This window comes from Lissotriton vulgaris, chromosome 1_1 (assembly GCF_964263255.1).
Source record: "Lissotriton vulgaris chromosome 1_1, aLisVul1.2, whole genome shotgun sequence".
Taxonomy (NCBI): Eukaryota; Metazoa; Chordata; class Amphibia; order Caudata; family Salamandridae; genus Lissotriton; species Lissotriton vulgaris.
In genome coordinates, this window is record NC_141685.1 from 1989321750 (window position 1) to 1989342438 (window position 20689).

The following is a 20689-nucleotide window of genomic DNA, read 5'->3' on the forward strand; positions in this document are numbered from 1 at the left end:
GGGGGTCCTTGTGGGACCCCCTGAGCAGGCCTGGGGGGGGCAGGGTGTTTCTACCCTGCCCCCTTTGCGTGCTTTGCATGTTTGTTTCACTGCTTTCTTGTGCCCCGGTTCTACCGAGGCACAAGATGGCTGCCAACACTTCCTGGTTTGGAGTGTTGACAGCCAATTAGCATGAAGCTCGTGCTCGGTAAGGTACAGTGTACAGTAAAGAGTCTGGTACTTCATCTACAGATATATCTATGATTTTACTTTTGATTTCTCAGGAATAACTGAACGGATTTACACCATTTTAAAAAAGGGTAATCTGCAAACCGAACTCTACCTTTTTGCCAAATTTTGGTGTAATTCCGTTCAGCCGTTCGGGCTGTAGCCCTGGCGAAAGGTCCCTATGGAAAATAGCATGCGGAAAACACATTTTGTGACCCACCCTTTTTTCTCAGATCCCGCTTCACGAATCACTCCCAAACTTTCAGGGAAGGAGCGGAGTAGAGCAGGCCATTTTCCTGGAGAATTTCGAGTGTATTCGTCGACCGCCGCCAAAGTTATTCCAAATAGAATGTTGCGGATTTCCTATGGAAACTAGGTCCTAACTATAACTATCTACTGGCAACCGCCAGTAGGTAATACATATATATATATATATATATATACACATATGTTGATATGCACAGGAACCCTTCAGCAAGCAAGCAAAAGGAAGAGGCCACACAGGGAATACGATTTAGGAGGCTTTAATGTAGACAGCAGGTAGGCATAATGCATTTTGGCCAAAGGCCTTCTTCAGACGCCCTCTGCTAATCAAAAAGCAAAACCAACTTTGCGCCTCATAATGCTCCTGCTGTTCTCTCATCTCCCAGATTGCATCAGTGCTGGGCAGGTATTGCGTGGAGAAAGCGGAAAATAGGTCCATGTGGTCAGGAGTCCTGCAGGGCAAGGCGTTGTGTGCCTAATTTATTAACAGTCCCAAAAGCCTCCTTTGGTCCCCACATACGATTTCAACCTCTTGACAATGAGCAGGCCGGGCCGTGAGTTCCAATTGTAATAAATCAAATCCCCTTGTGTAGTCACAAGCCGCCCCTGGCGGCGGCCAATTGCTGTACTCACACGTCAAGGTGGGCTGGCACCGATCCAATACCTTGGACGAATGGAGAGCTGCAGATGCAGGAACCAATGGCAGCCAGCCAACTTAGCGAAAATTGAGCCTCTTAGAGCACCTCTGGCAGACGGAAATAGATGCATAAGAACCCTTCAGCAAGCAAGCAAAAGGAAGAGGCCACACTGGGAATCCGATTTAAGAGGCTTTAATGTAGACAGCATGTTGGCATAATGCATTTCTGCCAAAGGCCTTCTTCAGAAGCCTTCTGCTAATCAAAAAGCACAACCAACTTTGCACCTCATAATGCTCCTGCTGTTCTCTCATTGGCGAAAACGGAATCCCTCTCCAATTACGTGATCGCCCACCAGGTGGAGCACGGTGAGCACTACATCTGCCAGATTGCATCAGTGCTGGGCAGGTATTGTGCGGACAAAGCAAGAAATAGGTCCATGTGGGCAGGAGTCCTGCAGGGCAAGGCACTGTGTGCCTGATTAAATAACAGTCCCAAAAGCCTCCTTTTGTCCCCGCATATGTTTTCAACCCCTTGGCTGTGAGCACGCCGGGCCGTGAGTTCCAATTGTAATAACTCAAAGCCCCTTGTGTAGTCACAAGCCGCCCCTGGCGGCGGCCCATTGCTGTACTCACATGTCGAGGTGGGCTGGCACCGATCCAATACCTTGGACGAACGGAGAGCTGCAGATGCAGGAACCAAAATGGCAGCCAGCCCACTTAGCGGAAATGGGGCCTCTTAGCGGGCCTCTAGCAGACGCGAATAGATGCACAAGAACCCTTCAGCAAGCAAGCAAAAGGAAGAGGCCACACGGGGAATCCGATGTAGGAGGCTTTAATGTAGACAGCATGTAGGCATAATGCATTTCGTCCAAAGGCCATCTTCAGACGCCCTCTGCTAATCAAAAAGCACAACCAACTTTGCGCCTCATAATGCTCCTGCTGTTCTCTCATTGGCGTAAACGGAATCCCTGTCCAATCACGTGATCGCCCACCAGGTGGAGCACTGTGAGTACTACATCTTCCAGATTGCATCAGTGCTGGGCAGGCATTGCCTGGAGAAAGTGAAAAATAGGTCCATGTGGGCAGGAGTCCTGCAGGGCAATGCGCTGTGTGCCTCATTAAATAACAGTCCCAAAAGCCTCCTTTGGTCCCCGCATACATTTTCAACTGTTTGGCAGTGAGCACGCCGGGCCGTGAGTTCCAATTGTAGTAAATCGAAACCCCTTGTGTAGTCACAAGCCGCCCCTGGCGGCGGCCCATTGCTGTATTCACACGTCGAGGTGGGCTGGCACTGATCCAATACCTTGGACGAACAAAGAGCTGCAGATGCAACTTTTATTTCTATTTTGTCATCTTTTAGTGCCAGTCGTTCCTCTTTCGTTAGATTATCTTGGCCATAGTTCAATTTCAGTTTGTACAAGTCCTGTATGACTGCCTCTTGAAACAGATCCACCTTGTTTCCGGGTGTCAGTTGTGGATAGAACTTAGATTTCGGTTTTTTTCCACTCAATCCTGCTCCACATTGGGTAATAGCCTGTGACATTGTCACTTCTTGCATTGGATCTTGGGTTATGTTCATTAAAGTCAGAAAACCTTCTGCATCTTTGAGTTGTAAATTTTCCTCGTTTGTTTTTGATTGGATGGTGTTTCTCTCTTTCAAAGTTTTTTCTCTAAATGCTTTTGCTAATTTAATTTTCCTTATGTACAGGTATAAGTCAATTCTCACCTGCGCCAGGTTCATATGGCTTTGTGCACCTTTGAAAAGACAATTGAATCAGAACTGTATGCATAATGTATAATGACAATTTTCAGTATTAGTCAGCCTATGGGAAGGCAGCACAAAGATTGAGACATAAGCCTATTGGAAGGCGCATGAGTTAATGCACCGAACATTTACTTTTATATTTAAAATTGTTGATTGGTTTGCACTTTCATTAATACCTTTTTGTTGAAACAATCGGTAAAACTACAAGGACCAGAATCCTTAGTAGAACATGTGACAGGAAATACTCATTTTTGAAAAAAATGTGGAAAAAATGTGTTTAAATGTTTGAGGGTGGGGCAAACCCGGTGATCGTGAGCAAGGTGGAGTGACACCGAAACGCGTAGATCAATGCGCCTGTTGCCCTTTGAAAAGAAAGAAATAAAAAGGATTGCTGTTTAAATCCAAGTTGGCTGTGCGACCCGTTGTTTTCCCTGTCGGGAAAAAAGTTGTGTTGATAATTAGCGGCTTGGTTCTGCCGCAGGATACCGCACATGCGAGAGCGCTGCAGAAACTCCCGCGAAGGAACCGCTCTGGAGGTAATACATATATATATATATATATATATATTACCTAGTGGCGTCTCACCAGTAGGTATATATAGTTAGGATTTTTTGTCTATGGGAGTTTTGAAAATTCTATGTCTGATAACTTTGGCGTTTGTGGACGGAATCGGCTGAAATTTTCAGGAAAATGGCACATTTTGTTTCTGAGCAGCCCCTGAAAATGTGGGGGGGTTTCGTCAAGGGGGGGCCGAGAAAAAAGGGGGGTCCCAAAACGCGTTTTTCCCATGTTAATTTCCATAGGGCCTTTAGCCTCACTTTTAGCTCGAACGGCTGAATGGATTTGCACGAAACTTGGCAAAATTGTAGGGACTGTTAGCCCGATATGCCTTTGCTAGGTCTCAATATATGTGCTCCAGTGGATTTTGAGAAATTAACGTTCAAAACAAGATATATATCTGTAACAGCGCTCCGGGCTGCGCTCCGGTCCGCTTACTTTTCGCGAAACGGAACTTTGCGATGCGAAGCTGATTGGCTCCCCGGTGTCTGTCAACATTCTAAACAGTCCGGAGCGGCCGCCATCTTATCTCTCGGTAGGATCGAGAGAGAAGAAGAGGTGAAAAACGAAGGGGGAATTTAATGAAAGGGGGCAAGGTATACCCCTCTTGACCCCCTAGGAATGTTGTTGGGGTTATTAAAGGGTCCCGTGGGGAAAATAAAAAAAAAATTATTTTTCACGGTAGAAGCGCTTCACGGGCCGCGAACTGGGCCGCAAACTGGTAGCGAAACGGGAATTCGCCATTTTGTGCTTCGTTTTAATTAAATTACTAGGTATAAGGGGGTGCGGGAGACGTATCCTAATCCCTTATGTTTTCTGAGGGTGGCTGAGGAGGCTCATATATGTTGATACATGTCTTCCAGCGGCTGTGCGTGAGCTTTTTTTTTTTTTTGCTGCGTGACGTCTGTTAACGTTCGATTCGAAGGAAATCAGGAAGTGTTGACCGCCAATTTGTCAGTGCGATAAAATATTTTGTTATAAATGAATCCTTATTGATAAACATTGTCTGCGCCATCTTGCCTTTTTTCCAATGCCACAATTTTGTCGTGCACGGCAACCATTTTAGATGCCAGGCCGGTCCCAGGCTATCACCTAGCCCTGCGGATGTAGTTTATGGCCCCAGCTGTAGAGAATCCAGACATGCCAACCCTCCCGATTCAGGCGTGAGACTACTGATTTCAGTGCTAGTCTCCCGCCTCCCGATTTCTGCAAGCAAAAACCCGGGGGCATATTACCAACAACTAGCGATAATTTTTGTCTCTAACTTGTTTAGAGACAAAAATTATCGCCGCACATCGGCGATTTTTATCGCAGATAAACCTTGCTATTAGCAAGGTTTATCGCAAATGCGATAAAAAACGGCCGCAATGCATGAATATCGCTGAAAAGTCAGCGATATTCATGCATTATCGAGCAAATGCTCTTAGCCATGTTATCCACCTCCCATTGGATAACATGGCTAAGAACTGCTCAGGTCAGGTGTTAGCTTTTGGAGATATCCGCGCTTAGCGCGAATATCTACAAAAGTTGGTAATAGGAGATAGCGATGTTAGGGACTGTTTCCAGTCGCTAACATCTTGGCACGCCCACTTTGCATGTCATTAGTGATAAATATCACTGACATGCAAAGCGGGGCCCAAGATGGTCGCTATCTCCTTTTAGCTGTCACTAACTGGTGTTAGCGACAGCTTGGTAATAGGGAGATAATTTTATCTCCGCTTTCTTGGCTTTTAAAGCCAAAAAAGCGGAGATAAACCCCCTTGATAATATGCCCCACGATTCCTCGGGGGTTTTAGCTGACAAGGCTTGGTATTGTGTTACGTGGTAATTTTTCCAGGAAACGTCAGAGGGTCGATGCAGGGGTTCTAGAAGGGGTGATAAACCATTTAAGCCTCATGAACAAGCGCATGGTCTTTTAAAGATCTGTGAAGTACTCGGGGCGGCGGTGTGTGTGTGTCCTCTTTCAGGAGCGGGCGGGGGGGGGGGCACTGCCAGCAACTTGCCAGGCCAGGCAGTGTTCAACACTTGCATCACCCTTTCTCTGCCTGCTATTGCGCTCCATGCTTCGGAAAGGTAAGAAAAAGAACGTGCATTTGAGTTTGAAATGTCCGATCCTGTAGCAGTACACTTGCAAAGCCCACACATGACAATAACCCGATTCAAGGCCCCATTCACCCGATTTTTTAAAAATATATAGCACTCCAACAAAGTGGGATTATAAAACTTTATTAACTTTTAAATATAACGAACGGAACAAAAACTGTAACAAACATTTAAACATTTTTGACAAAAAAAAGCAACAATGGTCAGAAGCTGTCTTTTGTGCGAATAGTCCCAAGGCAGCACAACGTGCTGAGTTCTGGACGGCACCCAGGTGATGTCACCTGGGTGCCGCACTGGTTTTTGGGATCCTACAATGCAGCTCAGAAAAACAGCGTGGGGCGTCCCGGGTGGTGCGGGGGGAGGCCTCGTCAGTAGCGGTCTGTTGTGCAAATAGTCCCAAGGCAGCAGAACGCGCTGAGATGTGGATGGCACCCAGGTGATGTCCAGTAAACTGCCGCACTGGTTTTGGTATCCTACAATGCTGCTCCGAAAATTGGCGTGGGGCGGCCCGGGGGGGGCGTGGGGGAGGCGGCGTGAACGGGCCTCCCCAGGTGGCGGCCATCCAGCTGAGTTGCGCCCGCTCTTGCGGCTACAGCGTCTCGCTCACCATGTAGTTGAGTTGCTCCCACTCTTGCAGTGCAGCTATAGGCGGGTGCCACAGGACTCTTAAAATGGCGGACGGCTCTTCGGTTTTGGGCCTGGTCCACTAAAATGGCCCTGGGACACCTTGGAACTCGAACGCTTGCCTGCTAGGGCTTGGGCTCCATTCTCGAAAGCGTCCCCTCAGCCGTGAAGATTCTACAAAAGTCTTGGGGGCCCTCGACTCCTGCAGGCTTCCGGTGGGGAGCGGCTGCCATGATTGCTCGCGGAATGACCACGACTGAGCCACGAGATGGTGGTGCTCTCATGGTGACGCCAGCTTCAGTCTGAATCATCCAGAAACAAGGTGGGGCTTTCATCGTTTGGGAAAAAAAAATGTTCTAAACCAATGAAAAGTGTTATTTTTAGGTCATATGACCAAGCCTTCCATCTTTAGGAAACCAAAAGTAAAATGAACCAATGAAAAGTTTTATAAACAAGTCACATGACCTGTTATGCGGTATAGGGCTACAAAAAGCGTAGAAAATCCGTTGGCACGTGAGGCGGCGTCAGTAGCGGACCGGTGTGCGAATAGGCCGAAGGCAGCACAACGCGCCGAGATCCGGATGGCAATGAGTTAGTGTCCAGCAAGTTGCTGCACTGGTGTGGCTATCCTACAATGCTGCGCCGAAAGTCGGCGTGGGGCGCCCCATTGGCCTGTGAGGTCGCGTCAGTCAGTGGGGGTTGTGCGTCTCCCCCAAGATGGAGGCTCCTCGGCTGCAGTGCGGCGCCCCTTATCTTTTCACTCGCCGTCCAACTGAGTTGCGTCCGCACTTGCGGCTACAGTAGGCCGAAGGCAGCACAACGCGCAGAGATCTGGATGGCACCGAGGTGGTGTCCAGCAAATTGCCGTACTGGTGTGGCCATCCTACAATGCTGCGCCGAAAGACGGCGTGTCCAGCTGAGTTTCGGTCACTCTTGCGGTACAGTGACTCGAACGCGCCGAGATCCGGATGGCACCGAGGTTGTGTCCAGCAAGTTGCCGCACTGGTGTGGCCATCCTACAATGCTGCGCCGAAAGTCGACGTGGGGTGCCCCGTTGGCTTATGAGGTGATGTCAGTAGTGGACCGATGTGTGAATAGGTCGGAACTAGCACAAGGCGCCAAGATCCGAATGGCAAGTCCTGGATGTTGAGTGCCATAGTTGAGAGTTCTGAGCAGTGCTTGTAAGACTATCTGAAGCTTATTTTCACCTGCTGCAGCTTCACTATTGCCCGAGGTGGTGTCCAGCAAATTGCCGCACTGGTGTGGCCATCCTACAATGCTGCGCCGAAAGTCGGCGTGTTCAGCTGAGTTCCGGTCACTTTTGCGGTACAGTGACTCGAACGCGCCGAGATCCGGATGGCACCGAGGTTGTGTCCAGCAAGTTGCCGCACTGGTGTGGCCATCCTACAATGCTGCGCCGAAAGTCGGTGTGGGGTGCCCCGTTGGCTTATGAGGTGATGTCAGTAGTGGACCGATGTGTGAATAGGTCGGAACCAGCACAAGGCGCCAAGATCCGGATGGCAAGTCCTGGATGTTGAGTGCCATCGTTGAGAGTTCTGAGCAGTGCTTGTAAGACTGTCTGAAGCTTATTTGCACCTGCTGCAGCTTCACTATTGCCCTGGTGTGGCCAAAGATCGCCCATGACATAGGCGGCCGGCTCCCGAGGTCCGGCGGAACTTTTTCCTTTTCCTTTCTGCTTCTTGTCCCACAATCCGTTTCACCTGAAGACACAACCAGGTCCCTGAATGTGTGCAGGGGGACGCTATTGATTGAATGAAAATGGCGGCTTGACACCAAGCTGACTCAAGCGTTGCTGTTGATGCTATACAGACAAAAATTGGTTTTCAGTTTGTACATTCTTCAGGATTTTTTTTTCCATCCAAGGCTGATTGAGAGTTTGTAGAAAAATGGCTTCAGATTTTCCACATATTACTCTTCAACATTCTTCCTAAATGTAACAATGTGAGACTCACTAGGAGAACGGCTGTTTATCTTTCCTTTCAAAATGCTGCAAACAATATTTTCTGAATGGAAGACACCATCTTGTAGCATAAAGGGCCGAAAGGGGTTCTGGTCTGGCCGATGGTTGGTGGAGACATTTTGACTATATCTTGGACCTCCCCGGCCTCGCCCAAAATGGCGCCGGTATAAATGGGACTCGTAACTCCTTGTTGTGTACTGGTTGAACAACCTTGATATCACGAGATATGAATGCAGTTTTGATGCTCATGGCGGGCGGGGACGAGAATTGATTGAATATTTCTACATCCCTATTGATATTAAGTTCTGATGTGTTATTTATTACTGTACTATTGAAAGTTCGAATTAACGTCACCCATGGTACTTGCACGCAAATGTATATCTAGATAACTTTTTTGTAAGTGGCCCTGTCGTATTTTAATTACAAAATGTACGTCCACCGATTCCGCAACTGTTAGACATCTTAGTTCTTGCAACCTAATGGCTCGCTCGTTACGTTCCTCTATAATGTAAATGTCTCCTCATCATATACGATTTCAGTTTGCTCCGTGGCCGGCCCACGTGGTTATAGGCCCGTATTTGTATACTGACATTTTCACAATAAAGGTTTTTAAAACAAAACATGGTAGTAGTATTTACATTGGTAAAGTTTTTACTTTTAGTCACTGTTTTAGAATCAGTAAAAGGCAAGTGAAATAAAGCAGTCCAATTACATGACGGATAAAAGGTATAATATGTAGGAATGCAGTAAAGATAAATGGTCAAGGGCAGTTGTGTTTTCCACTCCTGCAACATAAAGTGATCGATAAGAATCTGATAATCAGGAGTATCGGCGACTAAGACAGCAGGCCGAGTCTCTTTTACTCAACGGCTCCGTCATGGAACGAAGAAACGCCCTTTTTCTCGAAAAAGGAATATATTTTACTTGCAGGACAGTTGTAAATTTTCCGGGAAAGTACATTAGCCTGGAATATTATAACATATATGTTATAAAAAAAAAAGTTCGAAATCAATAAAAAGCGTAATTTTTAGGTCATATGACCAAGCTTTTCATCATTAAAATAACAAAAGTAAAATGAACCAATGAAAAGTTTTATTAACAAGTCACATGACCTGTTATGCTTACGTTACGCGCTGCGCGCCGCGCCCCGGATCACTTCCGGGTGCGCTAACGCGGCGTGTCATATAACGCATTACGCGACAACGTAGGTCAAGAATATAGTCAAAATGTCTCCACCAACCAGCGTTCGGAACACAACCCCTTTCAGCAGTCCAAAAAGTTCGGTTAAATGACAACAGAGGGGACAGGCAACAAGAACCATCAGTCAAAGAGGGGAGGGCAAGTTCTTCTCTACCGGGTCATGTTGGGGCCCTACCGGAACTGATCGAATTGGTAGTCTACAGTGTTTCTGGATGTTTCAGACTAAAGCTGGCGTCAGCATGAGAGCACTACCATCTCGTAGCTCCGTCGTGGCCATTCCACGAGCAGACATGGCAGCCGCTCCCCACCAGAAGCCTGCGGGAGTCGGGGCCCCCAAGACTTTTGTAGAATCTTCACGGCTGAGGGGACGCTTTCGAGAATGGGACCCAAGCCCTATCAGGGAAGCGTCCGAGTTCCAAGGTGTCCCAGGGGCATTTTAGTGGACCAGGCCCAAAACCGAAGAGCCGGCCGCCATTTTGAGAGTCCTGTGGCAGTCGCCTATCGCTGCACCGCAAGAGCGGGAGCAACTCAACTACATGGTGAGCGAGACGCTGTAGTCGCAAGAGCGGGCGGTAAACAGCTGAATGGCGGAAGAGGCACAGTGTAGCAAAAGCGGGCGGAATGGCAACTAAAACGGTAAAGGGGCGCCCCACTACAGCGTGTCTTCAGGTCAAACGGATTGTGGGACAAAGTCCAGAATAGAAGAGTCATCAAAAGGCAAAAAGTTCCGCCGGACCCCGGGAGCCGGCCGCCTATGTCGGGGGCGATCTCAGGCTACACCAGTGCTATAAGACTTGGGGAGGGGGTCGGAGCCAAGCGTCTTCTCCGAGTCCGTGCCATCACACCGCCCCTCGGGCGCCTCCGTCAAGCGGTTTAGGGAGGTACCATATAACATTGTTTTCAAATGCAGTCAGGTCCACAAACGACCCTCACTTACTTTGAGAATAGTGAAGCTGCAGTAGGTGGAAATAAGCTTCAGACAGTCTTACAAGCACTGCTTTTCTAAACATTTTTTGATTTTTTTGTATTTTTGCACAGTTTTATATATTTTTTTTGTTTTTGATGGAGGGGAAACAACAAAGCACAGGCATTGAAAAAGGCTCAAACTCAGAACTCTGAACTATGGCACCCAACATCCAGGACTTGCCATCCGGATCTTGGCGCCTTGTGCTGCTTCCGACCTATTCACACATCGGTCCACTACTGACATCATCTCATAAACCAACGTAATGTAAATAGTTATTTAATAAAATGTTTTACCCTGTTACTTTGCTGGTGTGTTGTCTATATTTTTAATATTTGCATAGGGTTTGTCGTTATTTTGGGCGGGGTGGGTGACGGAGCCGAGCTGTCTTGCAGCCCTCATGGTGTGGAGCTCAGTTCATCTCACTATTTTCATATTTCTCATGAAGGGTTGTTCCTAATGTTTCTATTTTAGCGAGGTCAAAAAGTGATCCAATTAGTGGCCTACTGATTTTGCTCGATTACTTTTATTTTTTTACACGATTTTTCACGATTTTTCACTATCTGCAAAGACTAAACAGAGTATTGCGACTTTGTGCTTGTTTGTAAATAGAGAATGAACCAAAGAGAATCAATTGTAAAACAGTAAATGATTGGATAACAATCAATCAAATGGAGAGACAAGCAGGCACAACGGATTACAACGGGGGTAAAGGCCTGCGTTAACTACTCTTCACTATCTGCAAAGAGAGAGTACTACTAAGAGAAAAGAGGGGAGGGGGGCAGCGTTCAAAGCACATCAGCGTGCATAAACACGAAAAAGTTTTTACCTATCACGTACTTGACATTTTACAGCTTTTGATATTTGCTATTAAAAAAACAATGAAATTCACTGAAAAAACCATAGGTTATAGGCCATATATAGTTAGGAATTTGCATTTACAAAACCTTGAAAATTCACTGAAAAAACCATTGGTTATAGACCATATATAGTTAGGGATTAGCCTTTTCAAAACCTTATTTTACTCACACAAAACCATTGAAATTTCATATATAGTTAGTTCCACTAACTATATATCGCGCACCCGCAATCCACTGCTGATGATGTCACATATTACATCATTCATGACATGGTTAGTGACATCACTGATGACATCACTGATGACATCTCAAATGACATCACTGATGACATCTCAAATGACATCACTGATGACATCTCAAATGACATCACTGATAAAATCACTGATAACATCTCATTTGACATGACTGATCACATCACTGATGATATCATTCATGTGATAATACCATGAACCTCTTCAGACTCTAATATAACCTTAGATACAATCAGTGTAAACAGACAGTCACAGACTGTCACTCATCCATGGAGTTACTCACACACCTAGTCAGTTATGCAAAAAATCAATCACACCTCCATTTTCTCAACTATACAGTTATACACACCTTACTTATTCAAACATATACTAACACATATTTACTTTACTATCTTATACAATCCCTGATACATGTTCACAATGATCCATACAGCCACTCACACATTCACTGGCTCTTATGCACAGTTATTTATATATGTCAACTCTCACATGTACTGTGTTTTACATATGTACTTACTTTGACATGTAGCACTGAGATATCCATTCACTCACTAATACACTCATGCACAGTCAACCGCCCATACAGCTGTTTCCACATGCACTTTTGAACCCATACATATAGTGAATCAACTACTCACACATCTATGTACAGAGTCACACACCTCCCAGCCACCCATACACACACACTCAGTTTCCCATACAAATACTTGGACAACCAATGAATAACCCATACAGTTACTCATATAGCTACTGATCAACATATGCAGCAGTTTGTAGAACAACAAATTAAAACAGTTTAGTCACTAACCCATGCACTCAGTGAGACACATTTAATCACTCACTCATACAGTCAGTCATGCACCTACTAAATCCTTCATCCAGACACTTATACATCCACTCATTCTTCAATATGTAAGACATATTTTAACTTTACAGAAACATACAGTCACTGGATGTTGTCATCAGTGATGTCATCAGTGATGTCATTTGAGATGTCATCAGTGATGTCATCAGTGATGTCACTAACTATGTCATGAATGATGTAATATGTGACATCATCAGCAGTGGATTGCGGGTGCGCGATATATAGTTAGTGGAACTAACTATATATGAAATTTCAATGGTTTTGTGTGAGTAAAATAAGGTTTTGAAAAGGCTAATCCCTAACTATATATGGTCTATAACCAATGGTTTTTTCAGTGAATATATATATATATATATATATATATATATATATATATATATATATATATATATTACTGTGTTAGTGGTCAGCAGGCTCAAAATAGCACACATCTTCTTCTCAGTTAACATCGTCATCATCCGATATTTGCTACGGTCTACTCCTAATGTTTTTATTAGTTTCCTATCATGTATGGCATTAATTATTGTACCCAAAAAAATCTAACATGGAATGGTCGCTATTATTGTATGCGATTACAAGCTTTGCCCTCTAAAATGGCAAATCACATAGACATTTTGGTGCTCACTATGCTAAACTCTGCTTATCTCTAATTACCACACACTTTTCCTTGTCAAATTTGGTCGATTATTCCTGCAAAACTTTATCTGTGGTGATGAGAACTTTAACATACCTGCTAATTAGTGTGTTTGACAAAGTCTGGATGACTCATCATTTTGGCACCTGCACAAACATAGATTTCTGAAATGGTCAGAATGTTCCAGCCCACTCAGAATAAAGACCAGATTGTGTAATCACAAATCTATTCAAGACATTTGAAAAATATATTTACAGCATCAATCTTTGATCTATCAGCAAAAAATGATTTATTTTTTGGATGAGTCAATTATGTCTAAATAAATCATCTCACCATTTCTAGCTGAAACATTTTTAATAACTATCAGTGACATAAGAGATCAAGTAGCTCTATGATACTAATAAGGATACTGCAAGTCATTAAGGAGTACCTATATAAGGTGATGGAACTCAGAAGGTGACTTTCAATATGCTTTAAATGACGGTATTTTATTATAATACATGATCACATCATCACTCTTTGCCCAAAGCATTTAAATCCTTGGTGTCCTGCTTCTTCATCTAAAAGAGATAGCATGGTTGCTAGCATGAAGAATAAAGGTTGAACCTTTAGTGCAAAATAAAAAACATCAAAATGCAGTTCGTAAAATATTTTAAACAATAACACAGTCAGGTTATAAAGGCTGTAGATTAGAATGCGTGGTGCCATCCAGGGAAAGTCAATCTTTCTTTCCTGTACTGAATTATTGGTGTAAAAGTTAAACATGTGGCCAAAAATATCTCCTTTGTAGCGATCCCTGTTCATTTTATAAAAGAAAGATCATAAGAAGGAAAAATCAGTTCTCATCTTAATCATTTGAACTGCATTACAGTGGTGATCTGTGACCTGCCTTTCACCCTGGCTGCTGGCTCTGCAAGACCATTATGAAGTCACATTTCGAGCGATCACATGCCATTTTCATAAAATTGAATTGAAATGAAATGAGAAAAAAAAGTATACGATTGCTGGCGTCCGTGTATAATAAAATGGATTAGCAGTAAAATACTGTAAATGTTATCGCCTAAAGTAATAACCAAGCCCAGATAGTTCCGATACTTTCGATATATTCAAATGTATTTAAAATGAGGTTCCAAGAGTCTGACCTCACTTTTGTTTTTCAAATATACCCACCATACAATACAATACATTCATAGTTTTATCATACAACAAACAATATCACAGAATATCGCAAAGGCCCTCTTTCTATGGTTATTTTAGTTCTAGCTTAACATGTGTGCTGTTGTTGTCATCCATATTGATGGCCTGATTACACTATATGTTTTTAGGTGGAGCCTAGAGTGAGCGCACAAGCGCTGCTCTGGTGAAGATCTGCTGTAGTTCAGTACGTGAGGGGAGCCCCGCCCAATCCCCACCCCTATTTTTCATTGGCATGTGTCTTTGTCCTTCGTAAATGCTTCCTTCCTATTCGTTTATAGGCTTGTTAGTCCCTCCTTATTACGGCCATGTCATCATATGTATCCTCCCATAGCTACTGGCCCCTTTACTCCCTGGAGTGGAGCAACATAGAATGTTACTTATTTAGATTTATATGGTCCATTTATGTTATCTAGGGTTATAAGTACGCCCTGAGCTGTAACTATGCAATGTCAAGGGCATGGTCTATAAACCTCCCTGTACGCTACCATGTACGCTGTGGTTTTACTTAGATAATTTTTCCAATCTTGGGATTTCTGCGTATAAATTGTTTTAGAGCTCCTTTGTGACAGCATTTTCATAATGCACAGATTGCTTTAAAATGAGCACATGAAGCATGGATATAGTGAGCTATTTTTGTGTGTAACTAAAGCATGCAAATGTGGGGGCGGAGCTAGCCGGCGTCCATGTAAGACGCGCGAGTGCGGAGCTCCTCACCGGTAACCCACCAAACTCCTCCAAAACCATCCTAATACCGCCCTGCCGGCATTCAAAACGGTGGCAGATCTTCGGACCGGTCAGTCAGCGGTCTCTTTGCCCGGCGGAGATCCGACGCGGTGACACTTGGCGCCGAAGCGAACGGAGCGGAAACAACCCAGGCCGCGATCCCCGACCTGCCCTAGAGGGCTGCCCGGGTTGCGTCATAGTGCGTGCGGCGTGGGAGACCGAGGGGGTCCCGGTCATCTGCAAGGGCACCTGGTCGGTCGGCGCACTTGCGGCCAGCGCTGGGAGACAGTGGAGCGAGTCGGCTCCTGCCTGGTGACGATAATTTAAGGAGGCAGCGGGGAGTGCACGGAGTGCGCACTGACTGCAGGGAGGCTCTGTGAAGACTTGCCAGCCTACCGGCGAGACGCGCCATATGCCGAATCCCTGCGCCACGCACTGCACAGAGAAGGGACATCGGAGGAGCGGTGAGTGACCTGCTTCCCTACACTGCGGCGAACTAGCCGACCACTGAACGTGGAGACTACAGGGGGTACTGTCCGAGGTGGTTTCCTGCGAAACGGCCAAATCTGCATCCCGGAGCGAGCGGCCGCCATCTTGGGCAACAGTCCTGCTGCATACCTCACTAGACAGGGGGGACCCCCACTGCTGCGCTCACTGCTGTGCCTGACCACAAACCACGAGTGGTGGACTCCGCATCTCTGGGCCTGACAGCCGTATGTCCACTAGAACTGCCATGGTGAAGGGTGAGAGAACACAACCCAAGCTATCGTTCGACCAGAGGAAGGCGAAGGGGGCAGAGGGGGCAACTCAAGCCACCTCTCCACGCCCTACAACATCCGAGAACTCTCTATGTTCGGAGATACGGGACATGCTGGGGAACATGGAGAAAGGCCTACAAGACAGCATGACAGCGATCAGTACCAAAATCGATGCACTGACGTACCGGATGGACCGCATGTCCGAGAGGGTGGACAAACACGCGGAGAGACTGGACATGGCGGAACGACGACTTACAGAGGCGGAAGAGGCGCAAACGGAGTGGGATAAGGACCGCAGGCAGTTTGGTCGGCTGCTCCAAGTCATACAGGATAAGACGGAGGATTTGGAGGCGCGCTCGCGGCGCTCCAACCTACGCATCACGGGAGTGGCGGAATCCACTAGCACCGCTAAGATGGAGCTGTTTGTGGGGAAACTCCTTCAGACCCTTTTAGGGGAAGATGTCTTCTCCCCTATGTTCATTGTAGAAAGGGCCCATCGCACTCTGGGGCCGAAACCACAACCAGGTCTCCCGCCACGACCAATCATAGCGAAGGTATTAAATTATCGGGATAGAGACTTGGCACTGCGTCTAGCCAGAGAAAAGGGAAAGCTACAGTTCGAGGGCATGTACATCTCCCTCTTCCCGGACTTCACGGCGAGGGTGCAGGAGGAAAGGAAGCGTTTTGCTCCCTACAAGAAGCAGCTGAAAGACCTAGGGCTCGACTACGCCATGCTGTACCCTGCGAGGCTTCGCATCAACAGGCACGGCCACTCTCACTTTTTCACCGACCCCGCAGAACTTAAGAAATCCTTAAAGGAATGGGAGAAGGGCAACCGCAACAGTCAGAGGAGTCAGCGAGAAGACATGGATGCCTCGTCCCACTTGGAAGAACAGGAGTAGCCGGACACATGGGAGATGTTGCTGAACTGATGGCGCTGAGCTGCGCAAGGGCTAAGACACTGTCGGAGTGGGCCCATCGTGGCATGAGTCTGGGGTGAGATCTATCTGGTTACTACCGGAATGGTTTGTCTGTGCTGTGGAATGGTGGAGGGACGCTCAACTGGCTGAGGGCTGACCCGGGGTAGGCCCCTCCACATAAGGATCTGACATTAACTGACTGAGAAGACTAGAGCTGGCAGGGTTAACTGCCGCTGGGCGGGGGGCGGGAGGGGAGCACGCGAGAGGTTACAAGCTCTGGCTCCCTGCTGAGCCGTTGGCCGGCTAGATTCCTCTGCCCTTACGCTTTTGGCTTTTGGCTCCTTCGGGGGCTCATTGGGGTTTTGTAGAATTCATTGTTGAACAAGGGGGGGATGTTGGGTGGTGAAGGGGCCTGTCTGACCTGGTTGGGGATGGTCGGCTGTGGGAGGGTGGGAGGCTGTTCTCTGGTTCACCTGTTGGGACTGTTGTGCGTGATGAATAGGGATGGTGCAAGGGGAGGGTATTTGTGTGTTCAAAGCTGTGGAGATGCTCATGAATTGTGGTGTCTGTGCCCCAAGGAGGGGCAATGTGTAATGCTGTGTTTCGCTGCTTCTCGGGTGCTCCCGGTGGGTGCTCCTGCTCAGGGGAGTACTACTCATGCTATCTTTAGGCCAACGATGGAACAGTCACGATTGCAATGTCGAATGCCGCCTTGACTGATCCCACTCGCACCCCGCACAATCTCAAACTCATGACATGAAATGTACGGGGCCTAAATGATCACCGCAAGTTGAGGAAAGTCCTTAGTTACCTGCACCGTCATAGGGTTGACCTAGCCCTTTTACAGGAAACTCACTTGCCTATTCACAGTAGGATGTTACAGACACGAGGGTTGGCGGGACACATAGTGGCGTCTGGCTTCACAACACACTCCCGAGGGGTACTGACCTGGGTTAGCCCGTCCTCGCAACTGAAATTGATCCCGGTGGCGATGGATACTGAGGGGCGGTATGTCTTGGCCAGATGTGTAGGTAAGGGACTAGACCTTCTGATTGTTAATGTTTACGGCCCTAATTATGACAATCCTGACTTCTACGCAGCCCTGTCCGCACTATGTAGGAAGCACACACAACCTGGGATGTTATGGGGGGGTGATTTCAACTTTGTTTTTGACCCCGAGAAAGACCGCTCCTCAGGCCCTGCCCGGAGGCCGGTGGCTTCTGCTGCCTATATGAGAGCCGAATTACTCAAACTTGACTTGGTAGATGTCTGGAGGGAGAAGCCCCCCACACTCGGAGGCTTCACACACTACTCGGCCTTCCATAATGTCCACACTCGTATAGACTACTGGTTGGCGACGTCTTCGGTCCAGCGAAGTGTTGGCAGGTGCGAGGTGCTACCACGCACCCTCTCTGACCACTCTCCTGTAATAATACATATCACCACAGCCAGGAGGGGTATCCCAGCATTTACCTGGAGGTTCCCCCCCTTTGCCCTGTTAGATGAGGTGTTTAGGGGCGAACTGGCGGAGGATATCGAGGGTTTCTTTGCTACGAATCTGGGTTCAGTAGATCACTTTTCCACGGTATGGGAGTCATTTAAAGTTTTCATAAGAGGCATGGCTATGTCCAAACACTCCAGTACACTGCGCACTATTCGACGAGAGTTAACCGCTATGGAGGCCAAACTGGCAGAATTGGAGAACACGCAGCTCAGAGACCCTGGTTCTGACATTAACTCGGTGCTCACCCCTTTGTTAGCTGAGTACCAGGAGCTGGCGGATAGGGAGGTCCTATACATGGGGAAATATGCTACGGCCCGTGTCTATGGAGAAGGGGACAGGCCGGGCGCCCTTCTGGCCCGTATGGTACGGGGTTCACGCAAACCTCTAATCGTAGACGAACTGACCACCCCGGAGGGTGATGTGGTCACAGATGAGGAGCAAATTCTAACGACCTTTCGTCAATATTATGCGGACCTCTATCAATCCAAGTCCCAAGGCGCCGAGGACGCCATGGATGACTATCTAGAACATATAGACACGTCTTTCTTGCGAAATTCCGATAGGGAGTTCCTTATGGCCCCCTTTCACGAGGACGAAATTCTGGAAGCCTTGGCAGGCATGAGGGCGGGTAGTGCACCGGGTTCTGACGGGCTCACGGTGGGCTTCTATAAAGCCTTCTCAGGAATTCTACTCCCTCACTTGGTCACTCTCTTCGACGAGATCTGTGATGATGGGGAAATGCCCCACACTATGCGGGAGGCATTGCTAGTCACCATTCCGAAGCCGGGGAAGTCACTGAATATGTGCAGTTCGTATAGACCCCTTAGTCTGCTAAACGTAGATGCTAAAATATACGCGAAGGTACTGGCCAATCGGCTAGCCCTCCTAGTCCCGGCACTGGTAGCGCCTGAACAGTCGGGGTTCGTCCCATGTAGAAATCTGACGTACAATATACGCACGGTCCTGGGCACCATGCAGCATGTGCGGAAGGAGAATAGTGCGCTGGCGATTTTCCTGGATATGGAAAAAGCGTTCGACTCTGTCGAATGGCCGTTTATGGTCCGGGTACTTCGGAAGTTGGGCCTGGGCGAACCATTTCTGCAAAGGGTTGGCGCACTGTATCACCGACCGTCGGCCAGACTTAAACTGGGGGATAGAGTGTCGGCACCGATACATATCAGTAGAGGGACGCGGCAAGGCTGCCCCCTGTCGCCGATTCATTATGCGCTGGTTGCGGAGCTCACTGGCTTGCGCCATCAGGGAGTACCACAGTTTGGAGGGGATCAGCTTCCCCTGCTATAAGATAGGCATATCTACGTACGCTGATGACACCTTGCTGTACGTTCGAGACCCGGAGTCTAACCTGACATCAGTCCTCAGAGAGGTGGTCCGCTTTGGCTCACTCTCAGGACTGCGCGTGAATTGGGACAAATCTATCGCATTCCCCCTCACTCCTGTGACGCAGCCCTTCACTATGGAGTACCCACTACAGTGGACTACGGACTCGGTACGATACCTGGGCATACAACTGCACACTGACCCGGAAATCCTTGTCCGCGATAACTACGGCGTGGCCTTTGCCAAGCTAGTTGAGGATGTGGACGCTTGGTGCAAGCTCCCGCTGTCCCTACTGGGCAGAATTGCCATCATGAAGATGATTGTTCTACCCCGGTTTCTGTTCCTATTCACGAATCTACCAGTGGTGCTCTCGAGAGCTTTCTTTACTCAGCTTACGCAGGTCCTCATTCGGCTGGCATGGGCCGGCAAACAGCCCAGAATACGGTGGGCGACATTGATTCTCCCCTGCGAAATGGGGGGCCTGGGGGCCCCAGACATGGAACGTTACTACTGTGTTGCGCAGGCAACCCACTTGCACTCTTGGGTTCACGGAGACGCGCGTACGCCTCACTTGCTCCTAGAGCGACTGTTTGCAGACCCGCTCCCTCTTCCAGCAACGATAAGCCTCCCATTGGATCGATCGGTCGGGCGTCTTGACTCCCTTAAGGCGACTAACCACGCATGGCATGCACTGGTGCGCGCCCGCGACTGCGATAGATTATATTCACCCCTGATGCCGATTGAATGGGCGCTGTGGTTGAGACCCCTGAGAGAGAGGGGAGTTGTGGAATCCCTTCGCTCTTTGGGCCTGGAGAGGATAGAGGACCTATTTGCGGAGGGCACACTTAAAACTTGGGGTCAGCTAGATCTGCAGACCGTGAGCCCCACACTGCTTCAACAATTCCAGTTCCACAGACTGCGCTCGGCTTACCGGGAGGAGATGGGCCTGACTATGGAGGAACCCGAGGAGATCCCAGAACTATCCTATATTATTAAAACTAAAACTCCGGCTAAACTACTCTCGTCTGTTAACAAATTAGGAGTAACACACCAGAGACTAATGCAATCTAAAGCCAGAGAGGCATGGCAGGAGGATCTGCAATCGCCTATAGATGATGGCATGTGGAAATACTGCTGCTCCAGCACCCGTAAGATCTCACTTAATGGCAGGCACAGGCTGGTGCATTTTAAGTTTCTCCAAAGGGTGTACTATACTCCCGAGCGACTGCACCGCTATGGCCTACGGCCCTCGACGGAATGTGAGCGCTGTCGCACTCAGGTTGCCGACTTTTTCCACATGGCGTGGCTCTGCCCCGGTGTGCAAGCATTCTGGAAT

The 20689-nt window shown here is 47.6% G+C and overlaps 1 protein-coding gene across 1 annotated transcript in view; it reads right to left on the reverse strand.

The window, feature by feature from the left end:
* Positions 1–20689, reverse strand: part of CD36 (CD36 molecule (CD36 blood group)) — a 553162-nt gene that overhangs the window by 385329 nt on the left and 147144 nt on the right. The window lies entirely within an intron of this gene.